Source organism: Notolepis coatsorum (assembly GCF_963971535.1).
Source record: "Notolepis coatsorum genome assembly, chromosome: 8".
Taxonomy (NCBI): Eukaryota; Metazoa; Chordata; class Actinopteri; order Aulopiformes; family Paralepididae; genus Notolepis; species Notolepis coatsorum.
In genome coordinates, this window is record NC_140172.1 from 465,753 (window position 1) to 492,092 (window position 26,340).

The 26,340-nt window shown below is 46.6% G+C and overlaps 1 long non-coding RNA gene across 1 annotated transcript; it reads left to right on the plus strand.

Annotated features, from left to right (window-relative positions):
• The first annotated feature begins 482 nt into the window (after positions 1–482).
• Positions 483–4,803, plus strand: LOC311233176. Its single transcript, XR_014620008.1, has 3 exons — positions 483–562; positions 2,259–2,335; positions 4,293–4,803. It is a non-coding gene; the product is annotated as an uncharacterized lncRNA (long non-coding RNA).
• The last annotated feature ends 21,537 nt before the right edge of the window (positions 4,804–26,340 follow it).

Below are 26,340 nucleotides of genomic sequence, written 5' to 3' on the forward strand. Positions count from 1 at the left end.
CAAGAGAAAGGCTAAACAGTTAGCAAGGTGTTGCTCTATATCTGCTATTATTGGTAGCCGCTCTATTTGGAGACAGCGTTGCTTTTTGTACCCATAGAGTAGATATAGTTTTACGGAAATGCCATTGTATCTGTTTTTGAAACATCATCTGTGTCGATATTGTATGTGTACGATGAATGCTGCACAGTCACAAACGTAATTGATTGACTCCCAATGAGCTAATTGCAGTGTTTATTGTTAGTGTTTATGTCCTTAATGCACACTGTATTCATGTGGACATAAATAAAGCATCTAAAATGTGTGCGTGTGTGTGCGTGTGTGTGTGTGTGTGTGTGTGTGTGTGTGTGTGTGTGTGTGTGTGTGTGTGTGTGTGTGTGTGTGTGTGTGTGTGTGTGTGTGTGTGTGTGTGTGTGTGTGTGTGTGTGTGTGTGTGTGTGTGTGTGTGTGTGTGTGTGTGTGTGTGTGTGTGTGTGTGTGGTTCATAGGGAAGAAAGCCTCCACTAGGGGGCACCATGCCAGTATAAATGAGCTGACGGAGCAGGAGGACGTTGAGAGAAACCAGGTAGTGAACAGAAACAGACCTCAACAGTAATATGACCTGTTGTGTATATATATATATAATAACGGGGCATATATCAATGTAACTGATGTTTGTTCCCGGCTGGATATAAAATATATAAATGAGTACTACTGAGTACTGATTAAATGTATGTACATAGTTGTAGTATTAATATGTACAGTGATACAGGTATAAAGGTATAAAACACTATGGTAGTTGTAGTATTAACACTTTGATCGCCATCGTTAAATTCATAATTTACCATCCCTCGCCAGCCCTATTTAACATGGAGAAGTTCCCCTTCTTTGCAGGGCTATAACTTTTTAAATTGTATTGCTAAATTGACATTATCATGGCCCATTCAATGTCCTATATGTATTGTTCAGGGTGTAGCAACGTTATACTTTTTCATTCACATATTCATACTAAAATATGGTCTAAAGTATAAGTGTGTTTTTATCGTTTTCTGCAGCTTTCTTCAGAACTTGATTTATAGCCCTAAATGCATTATATTGATGATCAAATACAGTTTGGTAGCGATCGGTGCCAGATAATAAATTTCAACTGGAGGTACTTCTAGAAGTTACTACGTATCATCTGATGATGACCGGATGGGCGGGGGGTCGTTTATAATTCCGTGGAAAACGTTATATCATTCATCTAGTGTGGGTCATATGATCATCAGAGCAGTTAGTATCGAACACGTTAAAGAATAACGCTGAATCTTACGGTAGCTTCCTCATAGCGTTGGGCGATGAGCGTGGAACAGAATTTTTTCTATTATGGGATGGAGAAATGCCAGATCCATTTCCAGGTTGTATAATAGTATATACGTCCAAATCATGTTGTTTTTTCGAGTTATTTGCACCGATCGATGTTCACTGTGTAAAGACGGAGTCTCTCTAACGATAGCGAGTGCCCGGACGACATATGGATGAGCACTTCCGGTTTGACGAGTCGCTTCCTGTTGGCGATCTGCCGATCGGCCACCAGATGGCGCTCTTGAACCGCTAGAGAGTTGAGTGGAGTTTTGCAGTATATCTCAGGTCCCTGGAGGAGAAATATGATTTCGATCACAGATTTTTTAAATATTGATATCAAAGACGAGTTACGGCGTCTTCGGCAGAATGAGCATGGCTAGGAATGACGTCTAAAGGTGTCATCGGCGATTAAAGTGTTAATATGTACAGTGATACAGGTATAAAGACACTATGGTAGTAAGTCATACTGGCCAGCAGGGTAACTAGTAAGAGTAGGCAAGAGATATGTACAGATATAGATATAGTATTAATATGTACAGTGATCCAGGTATAAAGACACTATGGTAGTAAGTCATACTGGCCAGCAGTGTGACTAGTAAGAGTAGGTAAGAGATATGTACAGATATAGATATAGTATTAATATGTACAGTGATACAGGTATAAAGACACTATGGTAGTAAGTCATACTGGCCAGCAGTGTAACTACTAAGAGTAGGTAAGAGATATGTACAGATATAGATATAGTAACTAGTAAGAGTAGGTAAGGGATATGTACAGATATAGATATAGTATCTATAGATATGTAAAACGGATTATATGTAGGTATAATACAGACAGTATATAAAATATGTGGTAAGTATAAATATACAACATTATATATATATATACATAACAAGTCATATTATCATTATGTCAATGTAACTGATGCATGTGCCCAGCAGGGGGAGCACAAGAGCAGGTTGTGGAGGTTCAAGAAGAGAGACCCCACCCCCCAGTCTGACTCACACACTGACAGGTGAGCTACTAACAGCGACACCTCTGGGGACAATGTGTGGTATTGCTTTCTTCATACAACAACATTATGATGCTGTAATGTTGTGAAACGAGGCTCCACATGGCAGCTGGTCACAAGCCGAGGCACTGGGCCAGAACTATTACACTGAACCAGAACTAATACACTGAACCAGAACTATTACACTGAACCGGAGCTATTACACTGAGCCAGAACTATTACACTGAACCAGAACTATTACACTGAACCAGAACTATTACACTGAACCAGAGCTATTACACTGAACCAGAACTATTACACTGAACCAGAACTATTACACTGAACCAGACTATTACACTGAACCAGACTATTACACTGAACCAGAGCTATTACACTGAACCAGAACTATTACACAGCATGCTGGAAGAATCTCTCCCTCTCTCTCTCTCTCTCTCTCTCTCTCCTCTCTCTCTCTCTCTCTCTCTCTCTCTCTCTCTCTCTCTCTCTCTCTCTCTCTCTCTCTCTCTCTCTCTCTCTCTCTCTCTCTCTCTCATCTCTCTGTGTGTGTGTCTCTCTCTCTCTCTCTCTCTCTCTCTCTCTCTCTCTCTCTCTCTCTCTCTCTCTCTCTCTCTCTCTCTCTCTCCCTCTCTCTCTCTCTCCTCTCTCTCTCTCTCTGTGTGTGTGTGTCTCTCTCTCTCTCTCTCTCTCTCTCTCTCTCTCTCTCTCTCTCTCTCTCTCTCTCTCTCTCTCTCTCTCTCTCTCTCTCTCACTCTATCTAAGTGTGTGTGTGTGTGTGTGTGTGTGAGAGGGAGAGAGAGAGAGAGAGAGCTCAGTCAGGGCATCTGTTCCGCTATATCCTCCCCTCTCTCTCTCGCTCTCTCTCTCTCTCTCTCTCTCCTCTCTCTCTCTCTCTCTCTCTCTCTCTCTCTCTCTCTCTCTCTCTCTCTCTCTCTCTCTCTCTCTCTCTCTCTCTGTTTCTCTCTCTCGCTCAGTCAGGGCATCTGTCTAAGGGCGGGATCCACAAAGAATGGATTGCACGGTGGTAATTGCACCCTTACTTACAATTCATGATGAATTGAAAATGGGGGACCCTGATGTAAACAAGACGAACGTCTTTCTCTGGTCTGCATCCCCTTAACAATCATGTGTATTGAGCCGTACTGTACTGTACGCTGTACCCATTCTGCAATCTGTTATTGATTGATTAAAATTGTTATTAACATATTGCAGAATGGGTACAATACAGTACGGCTCAATACACACAATTGTTAAGGGGATGCAGACCAGAGAAAGACTTTCGTCTTGTTTACATCAGGGTCCCCCATTTTCAATTCATAATGAATTGAAGGCTGGCATCTGTAAATGCAGATATAAGTACTTTATTCGTATTGTATTATCATTATTATTATTATTATCATTATTTTCTTTCCAATTAAATGAAAATCAGAAAATAAGTGGTATTTGATGGAAAATATGAAACAGGGTTGTTTGAAAGCTCGGCGTTGCATGCTGGGGGAGGGAGGGGCCGTGGGAGGCACTGGATCAAACCATTAAAATGTGGGGGGGCAGGGGGGCACACTCTTTGGAAACTTAAAAACGCGCTATTAAGTGTCATTGCGTATTATTCATTTGATTGAAATTACGTAGTTATGTTTACAGTTATATATTGGGGGGGGACATATCATATTTTTCACATGATCAAAAAGTGGGGGTGCAAAAGCACACGTTTGCTCCCCCAAGTTCAATTGTGGAGGTGCAGCTGCTCCACTTGCTCCATTGCTCAGGCGCCCGTGACAGATGCAACAACTTGATTGATTGATAAATACATTAACACTCTCTCTCTATCTATCTTTCTCTCTCTCTCTCTTTCTCTCTCTCTCTCTCGCTCTCTCTCTTTATCTCTCTCTCTCGTTCTCTCTCTCGTTCTCTCTCTCTCTCTCGCTCTCTCCATCTCTGCTGTCTTCTCCTCCTCTCCTTGAAGGCAGCAGATTCAGTCATCTGATAAAAAGGCCAGCGGGCGCAGTCTGAGCCAGCTGTTCAGCAGGAGAAGCAAAACCCGGAATACTGCAGTATTCTAGAACATTCCAGAGTGGACCACGGTGTTCCAGAACCGTTCCTAAGTGGGCCACAGTGGTCTAGAACCTTCCTGAGTGGACCACAGTGTTCCAGAACCTTCCCTAGTGGGCCACGGTGTTCTAGGACCTTCCTGAATGGACCACAGTGTTCTAGAAACTTCCCTAGTGGACCACGGTGTTCCAGAACCTTCCTGAATGGACCACAGTGCTATAGAACCTTCCCTAGTGGACCACAGTGTTCCAGAACCTTCCCTAGTGGACCACGGTGATCTAGAAACTTCCCTGGTGGACCACAACGTCATACAATCAAAGGCTGCGTTGTAGGACAGGCATCAATGTTCTAGATTATGCCAGTGCTCTCTAATGAACAGCAGTGGTCTCTAATGCAGTGATTCCCAAAGTGGGGGTCACAAGCCATCGTGGGGGGGGGGGGGGGGGGGGGTTGCCAGATGATTTAAAAAAAATGTAATTAAAATACTTAATTTTTTTTAATGCAGTCAGGCCACTGAACTTAGAAGCAGGCTAGGCCAGTGTTTCTAGTTGCAGCGGCGCAATAGTCTAAAGAATGTCATGTTTTTAGACATAATATCTATATTATTCAAATGGGAGCTAAATATATTATACTTTATTATTATATTATAATATATAACATTACATTATATCATATCATACATATTATTTATATTATTCAAATGGCACTCAAATATGTTCTGTTGTGTTCTACTGTAAAAATATACTATACTGTACATCTACTGTAAAAAGATAGTATACTGTACGTCTACTGTAAAAAGATACTATACTGTACATCTACTGTATAAAGATAATATACTGTACTTCTACTTTATAAATATACTATACTGTACATCTACTGTATAAATATACTATACTGTACTTCTACTGTATAAATATACTATACTGTACGTCTACTGTAAAAATATACTATTATGTGTGTCTACTCCTGCACTTCTTTGCTAGGTGTCCCTTTTTATTACAATTATGGCAGACAGCCTCTTTGAATCTGCAGTCATTTGCATAATGCGACGACCCCCCACACCTAAAACATTCCACCCCTTTTTTAAACACTTCACTTTTACCAGTCTCTTTATAGGCAGGATCCCTTCTGACTTGGTGCACTGTCTGTGACACTGACAACCCATTCCCCCTCTGTATGTCCCTAGCATTATTTGCAGCCATCTCCATACCTTGGGAAATCTCTAGGGCTTTTTTAAAAGTCAGCGGCGGGGCTTCCCCCAGCAGGCGGCGCTGTATGGGGTCATTATTAATGCCGCAAACTAATCTGTCACGGAGCATATCATCCAACACTGCCCCGAATTCACAATGTTCCGACAGTTGGCGTAGCTCAGCCACAAAGTTGGCTACAGACTGACCTTGCTTCCTGAACAGACTGTGGAATTTGAAACGTTGTACTATCACAGAGGGTCTTGGGTTGTGGTGGTTCCCCACAAGCTTGACTAAGTCTTCATATGGAATTTCCCCCGGTTTCAGTGGTGTAGCTAAATTCCTTATCAGCTTATAAGTCTTAGCCCCACACACACTCAGGAGAATAGAGCGCATTTTCGCCACATCAGTAATTCCATTTGCATTGAAAAAATGTCCCAACCTTTCCTCGTACTCTGTCCAGTCCTCGTTCGCTTCCACGAACTCACTGATAGTCCCAAACGTCGCCATCTGAGCGCGAGGCTCCTCTTCCACACTCGGCTCGTCCTCTTCTCCCGATGCTCTCCCGTCCCCGAGCGATGCTCCTTCAGTACCACTGCCGGCGTCGCTCATACGTTAGCCGTCCAGCTATAGCTTTAGCCTCACGCTAACAACAAACAAAAGCAACCGGGATGACACGTCGCCAATCCAGTTTATCCTCGTCGCCAAAAATATGTGGTAACCTCTAATAATAAGTAAGCCACACAACACGCTTGTGATCCCTTTGGTTGAGTAGTTTAGTGGGTAACGGGAGCAATACAATACAGGTGCGTCTTACACTCTGCGCACGTTAGACATACAGGTAAGAACGCCGGCCCCGGATATGGAGAATACCTCACGTATATATCTGTAGTCACAAAATAATATCCCTTGAGCAATAGCTCCCTCTAGTGGGGGAATATAGATACTGCCTCCATATTAATCCTAGATATATATATAAGGCTGACATTACAACACACTGAATATCCCTTTAGTCTACTAACAGCCCATAATAGTTTCATTCTCTCATTGGACAAGAACCTGGCGCCAGCAGCCAAGCCCCTTGGTTCAAGTTCAATCGTGCCGACGAACATGTCGTTACTAGCCCGGTTCCGCGTAGGAATACGTCTGGCGAAATACGAATGGTACTATTTGTTCACAGCGCATATATATATGGCGCAAGTAAAGTAGAACTTTCTTTTTAGTCCCTTAGCCCTTAGTTCTTTACCCTCCAACCTAGTGGCAAGACGTTAAGCCTCACCCACGATACACGTGTGGTGCAGTATGGTCAACTTGGCCTCAGAATGGCATTGAGACATCGTGTGGATTAATAGTTGAATTGTCATAGTTTGGCACTATACCGTCGAGTGGGACGTATTTCTATTAAGTTAATAATAGTCTATTATGTATGGTGCATCGTTCGGTTAGAGTTATAAAGTGAGCAGTACCCCCATCGTTTTCCTCGCGTTATCTAGAGTCTTAACCAGGCTGGGCAGACCACGTGTGGTGCTTTCATCCGAGGAGTTCTGGGCTAGGACGAGTGGACCTGCACATTGGATTACCTTACCCGGACGACGGCGAGCCCTACACGGCTTGGATTATCTACTTGCTTTGGGTGCTTTGATTATGCCATGGATAACAGCCAACACTGGTGAGTGTTGGAACTACCCCCGAGAGGAGTCCAGGTGAGACGGCGCTCTAACCCGAGTGAGGTCGCCTCACGTCTCTTCGTTGTGGACCGGCAGCTACCGTCTACAAGAGGGCCCAACGGTATTCATCTGTGGACCAAGGTTCTGTGGGCACCGTGTTCAGCACTCTGAATTCTCCCAAGAAATCGTTGGCCAGATGGGATATCGCCGGCGGCTCTCCTAACCCCCCCCCCCTACTGACTTACAACCAGCAGGACCCCCCTTTAGTATATCCAGCTATAATCATTTAAGTACCATCGCTATAGTTCCCTAAAGAACCAGGTTGTATACTTGCTTCCTGCGTAACCAGAGATTGGACATTCAATGTTGATTTGCCTACGAATACTCATTTGCCTTACAAGTGCATTCAAATCATAAATGTCATTAAGTGAACGTTGTATATACCCTTTGCTATATATTAAATATTCGATTTATACATTTGTGTGGACTTGGTTTCATGGTGGGAAAGTGTTCATCATATCTATATCATGTACTGTGTGGCCAGTAGTTAAAGTACATAAAGCGGTAGTGGTTTAATGATACCATACTTATCAATACAGTCAGGGAATTGTACCCCTCAGTTACAATTGGTCCTTCGAGCCGGATGGTAACTAGTGTAATATTAATATAGTGTTATTAATATTGAAATGGCCTATGATGAACACTCCACGAAACGGTCCTCCTAACGTAGAACGCCCGCAGCGCAGACGACAGCCACCTCCGTACTTAGAGGATTACGCTGTCAGTCAACTACCTAGCCTTCTACAAACGGTAAACGCGGTAAAAGTAGAAAGTAAAATTATGTCTGACCTTAACGACCAGGTTACCCCGACCACAGAGGCCCTAGTGGGTTCTAATGTAACTGACCAAGCTCACGGTGGGGACCAGGAGGGAGCTGACATGCCTTTACCCCCCGCCAATACCGAAGAAGTAGTCCCCGACCAGCCCCGGGAGGAAGACAACCCTACAGTGAGAGAACTCTGCACGGAACAAGATGAGGAGAGCGCCGAGGAAATAGAGCTCCAGGACTCCCCAACGAGTACAGCCAGGAGCGGCTCACCTCTACAACCGTCTTCCCCCAGCGAAGCGGAGAGGATGCTATCACAGGCGTTCCTCGTCAGCCTGACAGCCTCTACCGAACGCGATCGACTCCAGGGTGAACGCGATCGACTTCAGGGTGAACACGATCGACTCCAGACACAGCAACGGAGCGAAGAAGAGCGCATACGCCTGGAGATGAGACGCCTTCAGACGGAAGAGAATATGGCAAGAGACCGAGCAGACACCCAGCGTGCCGCTGCCGGTGCCCAAAGAGAAACAGAGCGCGACCTCGCTCTCATCCAGCGCGAAACAGAGCGCGACCTCGCTCTCATCCAGCGCGAAACCGAGCGCGACAGACTACAGGGCGAGCGCGACAGACTACAAGCCGAGCGCGACAAGTTACAAGCGCAGCTAATGGAGCAGCTGATCACCAAGGCAACACCCTCTCCCTCCGCCAGGGGTTCAAGGAACTCGTCGAGACAACAGTCAAGGGCAGCGTCCCCTAACCGAGCAAGCGACCCTGAACTTGACCAACAGACCAAGCCTATACCCCCCGCAGACCCCCTTCCCCGACCGGTCCAAGCGAGACCCAGCTACAAGGAAGGAGCGGCATACACTGCGGAGAAGCTAAATAAACGACTACAGGATCTAGAGGACCTGATAGAAGAAGAAGAGGGAGAGGAGGAGAACCAAGCCCAACGACAGCACAGTACTCCACCGGACCAGGAGGTCCAGTACAGCCCAGGCTATACCCCCGCGGCGCTGCGCTACAGACCCCCGACTCTATTCACGGGTGAGCATGACGCACGACCAGCCCCGAGGAATAGCACCTGGACCAGCGGGCCATGGTACCCTGCCGGTACCAGCCCACAGAGAGGCGCAAGAGGAGACTCGCCTAGGAGGCCTCTCCCCCAACGCTCGCCGATGTATCAGCCATCCACGGCGTCATACATTGGCACACCGACGTTTCCAGACTTCACCTATGAGAATCGAGCACAGTACACGGAGCTCCGGATGTGCTTAGAGACAATGATGGTGGATGTCGCTGATGAACGCCACAAGTATGCAATATTACTGAAGCACCTGAAAGTACCCCGAGCGCACAATATAGCGCTAGCCTATGCCACCTCTACGACCCCATACACCGCGGCTCTAGCAGCGCTGGACCAGAGATATGGACGTATATGGGATTACGTAATCCAAGAGATAAGGCATATTGACCGCCTACCCCCAGCAACAGACAATCGTTCATTAGACGACCTGTCTATAAAAGTGCAGTCCCTGGTAGGGATGCTGGGAGCGCAACGAGAAAAGGGTATGCACGAGCTATACGCCAACTCTAACGTCGAGAGGATTTTAGAGAAGCTGCCACCCGCCAGACAAGAGCGCTTTAGGCGGCAGAGAGACCACCGTGATCCTAACGGTCCCGAACCATCCCTCCTCGATCTAGCCGACTTCCTGGCGAGAGAAGTCAGCAGCCTACGACTGGATACGTTCGTGCGGAGCACACCAAGCTCCAGAGAGGGACCCAGGAGAATAAACGATGGAAGAAGATCGGTGACCGTCATGCACCAATCAGAATCAGTACCGAGCAGTAAGAACCACAGTACCCCCTCGAGAAAAGAGAAGTGGAAGATGGTGTGCCCGTACTGCGAGAAGGAACACTGGCTGTCACAATGTGACCTGTTCACAAAGATGAATGCAGAAGAAGTGAGTCAATGGATAAAGTCCAACAGGCGCTGTTACCGATGTGCGCGCAGTCACATGGCAGCCGAGTGCCGCCTAAAGAAGAGGTGCAGTCGGTGTGACGGAGCCCACCTAGATGTCCTACACGACAGTAACAGAAGAAAGCCTGCACCTGCATCATCGAGCAGCACCAAGGCAAGTGTCATGTACATTGACCCCGCCAGCAGCAGCGGCGCCCAAGTGCTCTTAAAGGTAGTCCGTGTAACATTGAGCTACCAAGATAAAGTCATGGACACTTACGCCGTCCTTGATGACGGGTCAGAGAAGACCCTTCTGCTCGCGTCCGCTGCGGCCCAGCTGGGACTGCGGGGGAGCGAGAACCAAATGACGATTCGGACAATAAGAAGAGATTTAAAGACGATAAAAGGCGAGAATGTCTCCTTCACTATCGCAGCAAGCGGGCAGCCAGAGAGACGGTATAGGATTACAAATGCTCTCACCAGCCAAGAAATAGGACTATCACAGTACACCTACCCCATCGCCAAGCTGATGGATAAATATGTGCACCTGCGTCAACTACCTATCCCGCTCATAGACGGCGCCACCCCGACCCTGCTGATAGGCTCCGACCATGCAGACCTCATAGTCCCGATAGACCGGGTCCATACAGGACCCAGAGGCTGTCCTGCAGCAGTCGAGACCCGCCTAGGATGGACACTACAAGGCCCCCTCGCTAAATCTCTCAACCGAACAGCAGCCACTAGCTGCCTCCACTCCAGAGTGACAGAAGAAGACACCACTCTCCTGCAGCATGTCGAGAGGCTATGGACACTAGAGACAATGCCCTTTAAGAACGAAAAGAAAGACATTCGTTCTAAAGAAGACATTTACGCCATAAACCTCCTTGAGCAAGGGACAAAGAGAGTCACAGTCGGCGGAGTGATGAGATACGCAACTCCACTCCTGAGGCGAGAGGGAACCACCTTTCACGCCACGAAAGAAGCTACGGAGCGGTATCTATTGAACACAGAGCGGCGCCTAGCCAAAGACCCCGCTCAAGAGAGTGTGTACCGCGCTGAGATTGAGAAGCTAATCAGCAGCGAGACCTGGATGGCGACAATCCCAGGAGAAGCCCAAGAAATGACACTAGGACTAGTCTGGCGCTTCAAAACAGACTCGCTCCACTATAGACACAAACCCCTGACCACGGAGCAGGGAAGGTCGACGGCGATACCGACCACCAGACGGAGTGTGTACAGAACACTCGCCAGACAATATGACCCGTTGGGATGTATTCTACCTTACACCACCAGGGCAAAGATGATTGTACGAGCACTATGGGACAAGGACCAGGGCTGGGACGACCCAATACCCGCACCCCTTGCCTCCACATGGAGAGAGTGGGAGACGGAGCTCCGCTCACTCCCAGGCGTCAATATACGCGGCAGCTACTTCCCACCCACAGTGAGGCCAGAGACATGCAAGATGGATCTACACGTCTTCAGTGACGCCTCCGAAGTAGCCTATGGATCGGTGGCCTACTTGCGTGCCCAAGAGAAGGGAGGAGAGATACACACTGCTTTCATCCTGGCTCGCTCAAGAATAGCCCCACGAAAGCAACAATCTATCCCGCGTCTAGAGCTCTGCGCAGCCCTAGCAGGAGCGCATCTAGCCACGTTAATCCAACGTGAACTCACCATTCCGGTGCACAGAACAATCTTGTGGTCAGATTCCACGACAGTACTCACATGGATAAAGTCTGATTCATGCAGATACAAGGTCTTCGTGGGAGTCAGAGTCACAGAGATTCAAGAGTTAACAGAAGCAGCGAGCTGGCGGTATGTGGACACCAAACACAACCCAGCTGACGTCATCACCCGGGGAATGTCCCTAGATGACCTCACCCGTCACAACATCTACAGTGACGGACCAGAGTTCCTCAAGCTCCCGGAAGGAGAGTGGCCTACGCCCACCCCATGGGAGGCGAGTAAAGAGGAGGCTGAGAACAAGAAACCTATGTTCTGTGGACTGAGCACAGTCGCCTCCACAGACCCCAACATAGATGACTGCCTCACCCTACAGAGTGCGCAACTAAAGACATTTCTGTGGCACCACCCAGAGATTCAGCCCACTGCCGACATTTCAGCAGCTGACTACGAAGAAGCAGAACTTCTTCTACTACAACGAGCCCAGAGAGACTCGTTCCCCGACGAGCTAGACTGTCTACAGGGAGGAAAGCCCGTCCCATCAGACAGCAGATTGCTCCACCTGGCACCCGAGAGCGACGCCCATAATCTCATCAGAGTGGGTGGTCGTCTGCGGAGAGCCCCCGATCTACCGGATGACGTTAAGTACCCGATAGTCTTGAACAGCCGACACAAGGTCACAGAGCTGATCATAAAGAAATACGACGAGGATGTACACCACGCAGGAGCAGAGAGAGTCTTCGCGGAGATCAGACGTCGCTATTGGATACTTCAAGGAAGAGAAGCAGTGCGACGCTTCCAGCGAACCTGTCTAGACTGCCGAAAGTGGCGCGCGCAGCCCAGCATACCCCGGATGGCTGACCTACCTCCCTGTCGCCTCCGACTTGGCGACAAGCCATTCCACTCCACAGGCATGGACTGTTTTGGCCCGTTGTATATAAAGAAAGGAAGAGGAACCGAGAAGCGGTGGGGTATTGTATTCAAATGCATGACCACCAGAGCAATACATATCGAACTCCTTCCAACCATGAGCACAGACTCATTCCTTATGGCCTTCCGAAGATTCACATCACGGAAAGGAAAACCGTCTACATTGTTGTCTGATCACGGGACAAACTTCAAAGGCGGAGAAAGAGAGCTGAGAGAGAGCTTCCAAGCTATGGGCCCAGAACTTAAGACCCACCTCGCTCCATCCCAGATTGACTTCCAGTTTAATCCCCCGAACGCACCCCACTTCGGTGGAACCTGGGAACGAGAAGTACGTTCTATAAAGACAGCCCTGTACGCCGTGCTTGGGGCCCAGACTGTAGCGGAAGAAGTCCTAATGACAGTCCTCACGGAGATCGAGGGAGTATTGAACTCCAAGCCCCTCGGCTACGTCTCCAGTGATATAGCAGATGTCGACCCAGTCACCCCCAACACACTCTTGATGGGGCAGCTGGACCCCGCGCTACCCCAGACAATGTACAGGCCTGAAGAAGCGAACGGCCGAAGAATGTGGAGGTACAGTCAAGTACTAGCTGACAAGTTTTGGAACAGCTTTCTACTCCACTACCTGCCGTCTCTACAGACCCGCCGGAAGTGGGTGGAAGAGAGAGACAATTTGACAGAAGGAACAGTCGTCATGATTATCGACCAGTCACTACCCAGAGCTATGTGGCCGGCTGGCCGCGTAAGCAAAGTGATCACCGGTGCCGATGGCAAGGTCCGAGCAGCTGAGGTGCTCGTCCAAGGGCGAACTTACACACGACCCGTGGCGAGGCTAATAGAACTGCCCAGACTCCCAGACACTATCGATGACGACCATGACCCCATGACTTTGTGAGTTGACTGACCCTTACAGCGGACCTTGAGTGGTAGACAGTGCGGTTAATCTGTCTCTGCTTAGCTAATTAGGTGGGACTAATTAGGGGGCGGCTGTTGTGAAGGATCAGATTAAACCGAATATATATATTTATTTATGGATATATATTTAATAGTATTTGTATATCGTTTGATATCCCTTGTATATTCCTTGTACATATACACTGAATATCCCTTTAGTCTACTAACAGCCCATAATAGTTTCATTCTCTCATTGGACAAGAACCTGGCGCCAGCAGCCAAGCCCCTTGGTTCAAGTTCAATCGTGCCGACGAACATGTCGTTACTAGCCCGGTTCCGCGTAGGAATACGTCTGGCGAAATACGAATGGTACTATTTGTTCACAGCGCATATATATATGGCGCAAGTAAAGTAGAACTTTCTTTTTAGTCCCTTAGCCCTTAGTTCTTTACCCTCCAACCTAGTGGCAAGACGTTAAGCCTCACCCACGATACACGTGTGGTGCAGTATGGTCAACTTGGCCTCAGAATGGCATTGAGACATCGTGTGGATTAATAGTTGAATTGTCATAGTTTGGCACTATACCGTCGAGTGGGACGTATTTCTATTAAGTTAATAATAGTCTATTATGTATGGTGCATCGTTCGGTTAGAGTTATAAAGTGAGCAGTACCCCCATCGTTTTCCTCGCGTTATCTAGAGTCTTAACCAGGCTGGGCAGACCACGTGTGGTGCTTTCATCCGAGGAGTTCTGGGCTAGGACGAGTGGACCTGCACATTGGATTACCTTACCCGGACGACGGCGAGCCCTACACGGCTTGGATTATCTACTTGCTTTGGGTGCTTTGATTATGCCATGGATAACAGCCAACACTGGTGAGTGTTGGAACTACCCCCGAGAGGAGTCCAGGTGAGACGGCGCTCTAACCCGAGTGAGGTCGCCTCACGTCTCTTCGTTGTGGACCGGCAGCTACCGTCTACAAGAGGGCCCAACGGTATTCATCTGTGGACCAAGGTTCTGTGGGCACCGTGTTCAGCACTCTGAATTCTCCCAAGAAATCGTTGGCCAGATGGGATATCGCCGGCGGCTCTCCTAACCCCCCCCCCCTACTGACTTACAACCAGCAGGACCCCCCTTTAGTATATCCAGCTATAATCATTTAAGTACCATCGCTATAGTTCCCTAAAGAACCAGGTTGTATACTTGCTTCCTGCGTAACCAGAGATTGGACATTCAATGTTGATTTGGCTACGAATACTCATTTGCCTTACAAGTGCATTCAAATCATAAATGTCATTAAGTGAACGTTGTATATACCCTTTGCTATATATTAAATATTCGATTTATACATTTGTGTGGACTTGGTTTCATGGTGGGAAAGTGTTCATCATATCTATATCATGTACTGTGTGGCCAGTAGTTAAAGTACATAAAGCGGTAGTGGTTTAATGATACCATACTTATCAATACAGTCAGGGAATTGTACCCCTCAGTTACATCTACTGTATACAGATACTATACTGTACTTCTACTGTAAAAATATAATATACTGTATTTCTACTTTATAAAGATAATATACTGTACGTCTATTTCTACACTGAAAATATATTATACTTCTACTGTGGTAAGACCCTATACCTTTTTTTTTTTTTTTTTTTTAACCAGTGGGCAATGGCCACTAGATACATTTTTTGGTACACATCAGGTAACATAGAGTGAGCAGAAGTTGGGGAGGAAAGAGGGGGGAAGGAGAGAAAGAGGGAAGGGGAAGGGGTGGAGGTGACAAAAAGAGAGGAGAGAAGACGAAAACATAAAAGATAAAGTAAAAGACAAACGAAAATAAGAATCAATAATAAAAACAAGGACAAAATACAATTTAAATTAAGATAAAAGTAAAAAAGAAAAAAAAGGGGGGGAGGGGGCATCACATAGGGTCAGACATAAGACAGAACATAAAACAATAATACAATACATCAGACAGGCTAGCGGTTGTTCCTGGGGAGGATCCCTTACATTAGATTGTTATTACTTTTAGCAGAAGTCAGATCGTGTGTGTTTGACATATTCTGTCCATTTCGACCAGATCCGGTAGAACTTCTCCTGCTGAATTTGTATTGAAAATGACATCTTTTCCATTATGTAGATGTCATGAGTTACGTCTATCCAATCATCTATTGTAGGTGCCTCTGGTTTTAACCATCTTGTTGTGATAGCTTTCTTGCTTGCTATCAGAAGTATCATTATCAGTTGTTTGTCGTTGAAGTCCCATTTTTCATAGGGAATATTTCCTAGGTATAGGGTGTCAAATTTGAAGGGGATGTCAATCTCAAAAATTGCTTCTAGGTTCTTGTGTATCTCTTGCCAGTATGGTACCAGGGTTTGGCATTCCCAGAATATATGTGAATGATTGGCTTCGTTTATCCCACAGGATCGCCAGCATTTTCCCCCGGTCCCCTGATGTTTTTTTGGCCATGGAGTGATAAAAAACCTTACTAGGTTCTTCCAGCCAAATTCCATCCAGTTGTTTGATTGATTGATTGATTGAAAACCTTATTAACAGATTGCAGAATGGGTACAATACAGTAAAGCTCAATACACACAATTGTTAAGGGGATGCAGGCCAGAGAAAGACTTTCGTCTTGTTTACATCAGGGTCCCCCATTTTCAATTCATCAGGACATATATGACATACATGACATACAGATATTCAGTACTGCTACATCTATACATTTATGACATACCAGATTTGCAAATACAGTACTGTTTGTGATACAGAAGGAGTCAAGAAAAGGGAGTATATACATTTGACGTAGAAACTACATTGGAGGAGGTTGGGTGGGGTTGTGTGGGGGGGGTTGGGTACATTGGGATATTGTCAACCATACTGGGTAATTTACATTGGAGGTGGTTGGGGGGGGGAGAAACACTGTATAAACAAGCAAAACTGTACATTGAGGGGGGGGGGGGGAGACACTGTACAAACAAGCAAAATTGTACATTGGACTATTGACAAAACCATACTAGGTAAATGACTGTACATTGGAGGGGGTTGGGTTAGGACATTTACAGGGGCCAGTTTTGAATTGCAGTCTCCCGTAGGTGTCCCTTGAGAGTGGTTTTGAAAGTGGGTAGTGATCCACATTCCTTTACAGCTTTGGGTAGGGCGTTCCACATTGATGTGGCATAATTGCGAAACGTGTTTAGTCCCTTATTTGAGCCGAATCTGGGTTTAACATGATTTGTGGCGCTCCCTCTGGTGTTGTGATCGTGGTATTCACTGACCTTTGGGAAGTATTTTGACATGTACATGGGTACCTTGGTCGTGTAGTGTATCTTGTAGACCAGGCCCATTGCAAGTTGCTGTACTCTGTCATCTACTCTAAGCCATCCTAGGTTGTCAAAGTGGGCAGGGGTGAGGTGGGTTCTAGGAGTAAGGTCAAGCAGTAGTCTGACCAGTTTGTTTTGAGATGTTTGTAATTTAGTTTTTAGCGCCTTTGAGGTGCTTTGGTACCATGAGGTGCAAGCATAGTCGTAGTACCCTTGAATGAGTGCTCCTGCCAGAGTCTTCAGGGTATTCTTGTTTACCAGAGAGGAGATCCGGTACAAGAATCGAGTTCGTTGGTTGACTTTTTTTATTACACTGGATGCCATTTTGTCACAGGAGAGATTAGCCTCTAGGATGGAACCCAGGTAGGTAATTTCATCTTTCCTTGTGACAATATTGTCACCCACTGTAACTGAAAAGTCGTCGGTCTTGCTGAGTTTGTTATTTGAACCGAAGAGAATGGACTCTGTTTTGCCCATGTGTAATGATAGTTTGTTATCCGCGGGTGTTACGACCCTGGCTCATGGGTACGCAACCTATGTGTAATCAACACCAAAACCCTGTGCTCTAACTCAAAAATGCTACTAAACCAAGGAACTACTAATATAACTATAAACTAATGTACTGGTAACCCAACGGACAAGGACTGTAAGAACCTGACAGCTCTTTCACTAGGCACAGACCGTGCATGTGTGTTTCTGGGTCTGCCTTTGAAGCTCCCCAGCAGGTAACCAATCAGCACTAATTGGCTAATTGGCAGCCCTCACCTGCCTGCCCTGGTGAAACAGGAGTGACCAGGCCTCTAGTACATAACACCTCCCCCACCAAACTGGTTGCCCAAGAGGCAACCACTACACAACAACCCATAAACAAAACAAAAAACAACTGTGACCCCTTAGTTGTCAGGGCCTCTACCACCACAGCGATAACGGGTACCACAAACACCGGTACTACGATCGTGAGAGGGCGTCTGCTAGCACGTTGTCCCTCCCACGAATGTGGCGAATATCCAAGTTATACGCCTGGAGGAACAAACTCCATCGCATCAAACGATGATTCGAATTCACCATGCTGCGAAGAAAAACCAAAGGGTTATGGTCTGTACACAACAAGGGGTAAACTGGAGGATCCCACGTAAACATCAAAATGGTTCAAGGCAAGAACCAAAGCGAGCGCCTCCTTCTCTATAGTAGAGTAGTGCAGTTGATGCCTGTCAAACTTTTTAGAAAAGTAGCACACTGGGTGCTCCACCTCTAATGCATCCTCTTGCAGGAGGACGGCTCCAGCACCGAGGTCACTAGCATCCACTGCCAACTTGAATGGCAGTTGAAAATCGGGAGCTGACAGAACGGGAGCGCTAATCAGAATACCCTTGATGCTCTCAAAAGACTGTTGACAAGTCTCAGTCCACACGAAAGGTACCTTAGGACTGAGCAGATTGGTCAAAGGGGCAACAACAGAAGCAAAGTTCCTACAGAAACTCCTATAGTACCCTGCCATACCTAGGAAGCGCTTTAACTCCCGCCTGGTGATGGGAGCAGGGAAGCCCACTATAGCCTCCACCTTAGCTGTAACGGGGCACACATGCCCACGTCCAACCACCTTACCCAGGTAGGTAACCGTGGCCTGTCCAAATTCACATTTCGCAAGGTTAACTGTCAAGTTAGCATCACCCAACCGCTTGAACACTTCGGCCAGATGCTCCACATGTTGTGACCAAGAGGAACTGTGGATAACCAGGTCATCCAGATATGCCTCACAGAACGCTACCCCGCCCAGGACCTTGTTCACTAGCCGCTGAAACGTCGCTGGGGCATTTCGCATGCCAAAGGCCATCACTGTATACTGGCAGAAACTCTCTGGTGTGACAAAAGCGGATATCTCACGTGCTCGCGGAGTAAGCGGAACCTGCCAGTATCCCTTTAGCAAATCCAATTTACTTACAAAGGCTGCTGAACCCACCCGATCGATACAGTCGTCCATCCGAGGCAGAGGGTACGAGTCCGGCTTGGTTACTGTATTAACTTTACGGAAATCAGTACAGAACCGATGAGTGCAGTCTGGCTTATCAACAAGCAGGCAGGGGGAGCTCCACGCACTAGAACTGGGCTCCGCAATGCCATGTCTCAGCATATAGTCTACTTCCTTACTCAAGATCCTTCGTTTTTCCGGATTCACCCTATAGGCATGTTGCTTAATTGGTCCTGCACTACCAACATCAATGTCATGCTCGAGTACATTAGTACGACTAGGGACATCAGAAAACAAACGTGTATGCTGTCTAAGTAGGCGCACCACATCCGTACGCTCAGGAAGTGGTAAGTACGACAGGTGTGAGTCCAAGTCACCTAGTATCTGGGTGTTTGGCAACCGGCCCTGAGAAATCTCCTTCGACACAGAATAGTCGGCTACAATAGGAGATGCAGAAACTGTTAGAACAGCCACAGGCTTGACCCCTGACTGGTCAACCTGAGCCCTATCATTGTACGCCTTCAACATATTGACGTGACATAATCTACTCTTGCGCCTGCAGTCGGGAGTTTTAATCAAGTAGTCGACCTCACCAACTTTGCGCTCAATGGAGTATGGCCCACTGTATTTAGCCTGTAATGCAGACCCAAGAATAGGCGAGAGAACCAACACCTTGTCTCCCGGTGAGAACACCCTATGTCGGGCCCGCCTATCATACCACACCTTCATTTTTCCTTGGGCTACCTTTAGGTTCTCTTTCGCTAGTTCACATGCTCTACTAAGCTTAAGCCTGAAGTCACACACATAGTCCAACAAATTAGTAGAGGAAGGAGTCTGGTCAGCCAACCACTTTTCCTTCAGCAGTTTCAAAGGACCCCTCACTGTGTGGCCGAACACCAGCTCAGCCGGGCTGAATCCAAGAGACTCCTGGGTTACCTCCCTAGCAGCAAACAGAAGCAAAGGGATTCCATCATCCCAGTTTTTGTCGAACTCCGTACAATATGCCCGCAGCATTGTTTTGATAGTCTGGTGAAATCTCTCCAGCGCCCCCTGGGACTCTGGATGATAGGCAGAGGAAGGGCAATGTTGGATAGACAACTGCTGGAGGACCTGAGCAAAGAGACGGGACATGAAGTTAGACCCTTGATCTGATTGAATGACCTTTGGTAGGCCAAAAGTCGAAAAAAACCTAACCAGAGCTTTGGATATAGCTGGGGCTGTGATCTTGCGTAAAGGAATGGCTTCAGGAAAACGGGTCGCTGCACACATAATAGTCAAAAGGTACTGGTTCCCTGTCTTAGTTCGAGGGAGGGGACCAACACAGTCAATGAGGATCCGCTCAAAAGGTTCCCCAACGGCAGGGATAGGCTGCAGAGGAGCCTGAGGGATCTTCTGGTTTGGTTTACCAACCACCTGACACACATGGCACGAGCGACAATATTGTGCCACATCTGACTTCAAACCAGGCCAACAAAAATGTCTCAGCACACGGTCATAAGTCTTCCTGACCCCCATGTGACCAGCAAGATCATGATCATGTGCTAGATGCAGTATATCAGGACGATACACGGCTGGAACAACAATCTGAAACACACTGCCCCAGTCATCCAGACTGGACAGGTTAGGTGGTGTCCACTTTCTCATGAGCACGTCATTGCTAACAAAGTATCCTTGAGACGTATCTACCATTTCATCCTCTAAAACCGCCTCTTCCAAGAGGGACGACAAGGAGACATCCTTGTTTTGCTCTAGTACCAACTGCTCATGAGACGGTATCACCTTACCAAAACCCTCATCAGGGCCACTTTTCAACTCAACAAAGAACGTGTCACTAAGTGTCATATCACCATCTAAGTTAACAACCTCATGGGTGTCACATTTGACCTTTGACATTGCACGTGTTACCGCACACACAGGAAACACTCCTGGATGCTTCTGTGCGAGCTCATCAGGAACCTCAGAAACTACAGGGACGGGAATTACAACTGGAGTAGCCAGCACTTTGCCACCGGCCAAATCGTTCCCTAGAATGAAGGACACCCCCTTTATGGGAATGTGAGAACACACTCCTACGACAACATTGCCTGATACTAAGGGAGAGTTTAGCGAGACCTCATGCAAAGGAGTATTCACAAAGCCTCCTCCAAAGCCCTGAACAATGGCACCGGAATGCAATGAAGAATCTTCCGAAAATGGCAAAATCCCATCCAGAATGAGAGACTGGAAAGCTCCTGTATCTCTCCATATTGTAATAGCCTGCCTTGATCCTAATTCACCAACCAGTGAAACAAATCCCTCCATCCTAAATGTTGAGGAGCCCTCTAGCTCCCTGTCTGCACCTTTGATACTTCGCACCCCACCCTCTAATGTCGGCATAGGTGTCCTGTCTATGATTTCTACCAGAGCCACAGTTTTTACATTTTTCTGCTTAAGCACAGGGCATCCAGCAACGATATGACCAGGCTCCTTACAGTAAAAACAGATAACCCCCTCTGGGAATGCACTAGCAGAGCCACCTTGCCTAGGAGTCGAAGTAAACCGACCAGCAGACACGGGTGCCGGGAACCGGCTCCCCTGAGAAGGACGCCTACTACCCCTGGACTCCACACGGCCCTCCTCTACAAAGACAGACTTGTGTGTTAACACAAACTCATCAGCCAAGACAGCAGCGTCGGCTATCTTCGATACCTTATGCTCATTTAGATGTGTGGAAACGTTATCAGGAACACACCTCTTAAATTCCTCTAGGAGAACCAACTGTCTGAGCTGCTCCCTTGACTCTGCTTTTTGCGAGGTGCACCACCGGTCAAACAGGTTCTCCTTCTCTTTTCCAAATTCAACATAAGACTGCCCCTCCTGCCTACGATAACCTCTAAAACGCTGACGATAGGCCTCGGGGACCAACTCATAAGCCCTCAATATGGAAGCTTTAACAAGTTCATAATCAGCGCTCTGTTCAAGGGACAGAGCAGTGTAGGCTTCTTGTGCCCTACCAACCAAAACACATTGTAGCAGCAGTGTCCAGGCGGTATCAGGCCACTTCAATGTGGTTGCCACCCTTTCGAAAAGGGGAAAATATCTTTCCACGTCTTTCTCAAAAAATGGTGGCACCATCCTAATATTCCTGCCTACATCAAACCCGGAACGTGACTCTGGATGCAGAGCACCCGCCTGCAAGGCAGCATACTTATATTCAAGCTCCTTCTGTGCACGCTCGTGCTCCAGCAACAGTTGTTTCTCCTTAAACTCACGCTCATGCTCACGCTCCTCTTTCCTCTCTCTCTCCTTAAGCTCACGCTCCTCTTTACTCTCTCTCTCCTTAAGCTCACGCTCCTCTCTCCTCTCCTCACGCTCTCGCTCTAGCTGCCTCTCCTTAAACTCCAACTCCCTAATCCTCCACTCACCCTCTACACCAGGTAATAGCGGAGACGCGCCAGACGATGGAGGCTCCTCCACCCTCTCCTCAAGCACCTGTCCCCTAATGAGCAAAACCCGCAAAGCACCCAAGGCAGATGGTCTCAAACATTTCTCACTGGGAGTAAGCTCGACCTTGTAGTGCACAGCAAGCTCGAGCAGTTGTTCTTTGGAAAATTTGTCTAATAAGTCATGAGACGGGCGATCAACAAAGTCCCTTATGGAAGCCATTGTCACTGAACTAGACACCCCAAGCTACACACCCAACCTCACAGACACGAAGAACCACTAACGAACCACTGAAGAACAACGAAGAACCACTGAAGAACCATGAATAATGCTAATTGCCAACAATAACAACCAGAATGGAACACGGTGGAAATGTGAGCTCTACGGAGCGCACCTTTCCAGGTTGCACAAACAACCAAAAAAAAAATTAAAAAAAAACACACCCACCCCAAATAGACGTGTCATACACGCAGGGTGTTAGGTGCTACCAGGTATGCTCACCAAACACTTAAACAAACAAAATAAATCCAACAAAATTTTCCAAACAGGTGCGCCTTCTAACCTGATGTGACCACATATGCTTCTACGTCTAAACTGCAGAAAACCCCGGCCTACCACATGTCTACCCTAAGAAACACTAAATCAAGCCCTACCACACTACCTGTGTTTCCTGGCCGCCCTAACCTACCTACCCTTAAACTAATGCCCTGTAGACCTAACTTTCTTCAACCACACCTGCTACCAGTCAAAGATCATATACAATCATTTCATTGACCGCCCCAGGAGTACGTGGTGCACCGGACGCTAACCCACAACCAGAAAATAATGTCCCTATCTACATGTGGTTCCTACTAAACTATATATTTTAACAGCATAAGTAGTCACATCAAATTACAAACAAATACGGCATACTCACCTGTTTGATGAAAATGGCTCAGCCCCCACGTTACACCATGTGTAACGAACACCACCCAAACCATAACATGATGACACCCCGTGCAACACAAAAAAAAATCACCAAACAAAGTTCTAGGTGTAAAAGATCCCGGACGAGCCCCCAATTGTTACGACCCTGGCTCATGGGTACGCAACCTATGTGTAATCAACACCAAAACCCTGTGCTCTAACTCAAAAATGCTACTAAACCAAGGAACTACTAATATAACTATAAACTAATGTACTGGTAACCCAACGGACAAGGACTGTAAGAACCTGACAGCTCTTTCACTAGGCACAGACCGTGCATGTGTGTTTCTGGGTCTGCCTTTGAAGCTCCCCAGCAGGTAACCAATCAGCACTAATTGGCTAATTGGCAGCCCTCACCTGCCTGCCCTGGTGAAACAGGAGTGACCAGGCCTCTAGTACATAACAGCGGGCCATATGCAGATTTTGCCTAGTTCCGAGCTGAGGGTTTTTTCAACCTGTAACTTGTTCTTGTCAGAGACCAGCAGGGCTGAGTCGTCCGCAAACAGGAACAAGTTGCAGTCACAAGCTGACGACATGTCATTTGCATAAATTAGGAACAGTAGCGGTCCTAGTATGCTTCCTTGTGGAACACCACAGCTCACTGTGAGGGGGGGGATAGGGTACCGTTTACCTCCACCATCTGTTCCCTCCCCTCAAGGTAGGATTGCATCTGTTCCCTCCCCTCAAGGTAGGATTGCACTGATAGACTATCAAAACCAATTGCTTTTAGCTTGTCAATCAGAATGGAGTGATTGACAGTGTCGAAGGCCTTTTGTAGGTCCAGCATGACCATGCCGCAGTATTTGCCTGCGTCCACCTCTTGTTTGATGTGGTCATTCAAATAGAGAAGGCATGTGTCAGTGGAGTGGGATGTTCTGAAGCCAGATTGGAATTCGTAGATTAGATTTTTTTCCGCTAGGTACTTTTCGACCTGTTCGTAGACTATTTTTTCCATGACTTTCGAGATGGAGGTGAGAATAGAAACAGGGCGGTAGTTGCCTGGGTCTAATTTGCTGCCCTTTTTGTGCAGAGGGGTCACCCTCGCAATTTTGAAGTCCTTGGGGACGTGTCCCTGTTTTATGGAGAGGTTTATTATGTGTGTGATGACTGGGGTGATGGCGGCTGCTGATTCTCTGAGGAATTTGGAGGGGATGTTGTCATGGCCAGTTTGAGCCTGTTGTTTCCCATTGTTGTGTACATAATCTGTCCCATACCTCTCCTGAGATTGACATATTGCGTTCTTTTTCCCATTTCTCCTTTATGTACATTGTGTTAGTTGATTTCGATTTGGCCTGGCAGAGTCCTCCGTATATTCTGGAGACGATCCTATTACATTTTGATTATTTGACTGCTGATGTAAACACTTCCATGATTTCTTGTTCTCCCGTTCCTATTTCTCCCACAAAATTTTGATTGAAGTAATGTCGTACCTGCAGGTATCTAAAGAAATCTTTTTGCTCCAGTCCGTGTCTTCTCTGTAGTGATTCGAAGCTCTGAAACACCCCTTTGTGGACAAAAGTAAAATAATTTGTTAGGCCTTTATCTGTCCATACTTTGAATCTGCCATCTGATTTATTTGGGGGGAAATTGGAATCGAATGCACACCATCTCAACATTCTGAGCGGACTCTTCACTCCACACAGCTTGATCGTGTCCTGCCAGATTCTCAGTGCTACATTAATCCAGGGGTTGTTTTTTTCTTTCATGTTGTCTATTAATTTGTTATCTGCCACTATTGCTGCTAGTGGGACCCCGTCTGTCATTTCGCTTTCAATTTCCTTCCATCTTGCCGAGTACGATGGGGCGCACCAGCAAACTATTGGCCTCAGTTGGGCTGCATAGAAGTAGTCCCATAAGCAGGGTAGGTTTATTCCCCCTTTTTCTTTTCTTGTCTGTAGCGTTTTGTATCTGATTCTGGGTTTTTTCCCCTGCCAGAGGAATCTTGATATTAGTCTATCCCATTCCATGAATTTCTTAGTGGGTATCTCCACTAAATGTTCATCTTTATTGAGTCCACCCTGGAGGTTATACTTAGGAAGGGGATGAGGCTCCATCTTAATATGTCTGACTTTAGTTTTTCATTTAAAGGGCCGTAGTTGAGATAAAATATTTTTGAGATATCCCTTGGCAGGTTCACACCCAGGTATTTTAGTGAGTCTACATCCCATTTCAGATTGTATTTCCCTCTAATATGGTTGGGAGGGTTGTAGTTGAACGTAAGAATTTGAGTCTTCAGGATATTTAATTTATAACCTGAAAGCGTCCCATATACTTCTAGTACGTTCATTAGTTTTGGTATTGTCTGTGTGGGTTGCGTTAGGTACACCATGACATCATCTGCAAAAAGGCTTAGTTTATGTTCTCCGTCTGCCATGCCCACTCCTTTTATGTCAACATTTTGTCGTATCCAGTGGTTCTATAAAAAGCGCGAACAGTCCTGGAGAGGCCGGACAACCCTGTCTAGTCCCGCGTTCTAGGGTGAAGGATTCAAATAGGTCCCCATTCATTTTGATCCTTGCAGTTGGTTTGTCATATAGGGCTTGAAAGGTTGCTATTATGGACTCATGAAAGCCAAATTTCTCTAATACCTTATATAAGAAGGACCACCTTACAGAGTCGATTCCTTTCTCTGCATCTAAACTTATTAGGGCTGCCTCTATTCCCGTTTGGTTGATGTGTCTAATAATGTGTAATGATCTTCTGATGTTGTCTTGTGTCAGCCTTTGTCTAATGAATCCTGTCTGGTCCAGGTGTATAAGGTTGGGTAGGATCTTATCTATTCTTTGTGATATAATAGATGTAAACAGTTTATATTCCAAGTTTAATACACTTACGGGGCGGTAGCTGCCACATTCCAGTTTGTCCTTCCCTTCCTTCGGGATGACTGAGATTATTGCTTCTCTCCAGGAGGGGGGGATTTCTTTTTTTTCTAGTACCCAATTGAATGCCTTCAATAGAGTTGGGGTCAGTTGGTCTCTGAATGTTTTGTACCATTCTGCGGTGAAGCCATCTGTGCCCGGGGATTTATTTGTTTTTAATCTAGAAATTGCAGTGTGTAAATCCTCTATTGTTATTTCGTTTATCAAATTTTTATTTTGCTCTACTGTGACTTTGGGTAGGTCTAGAG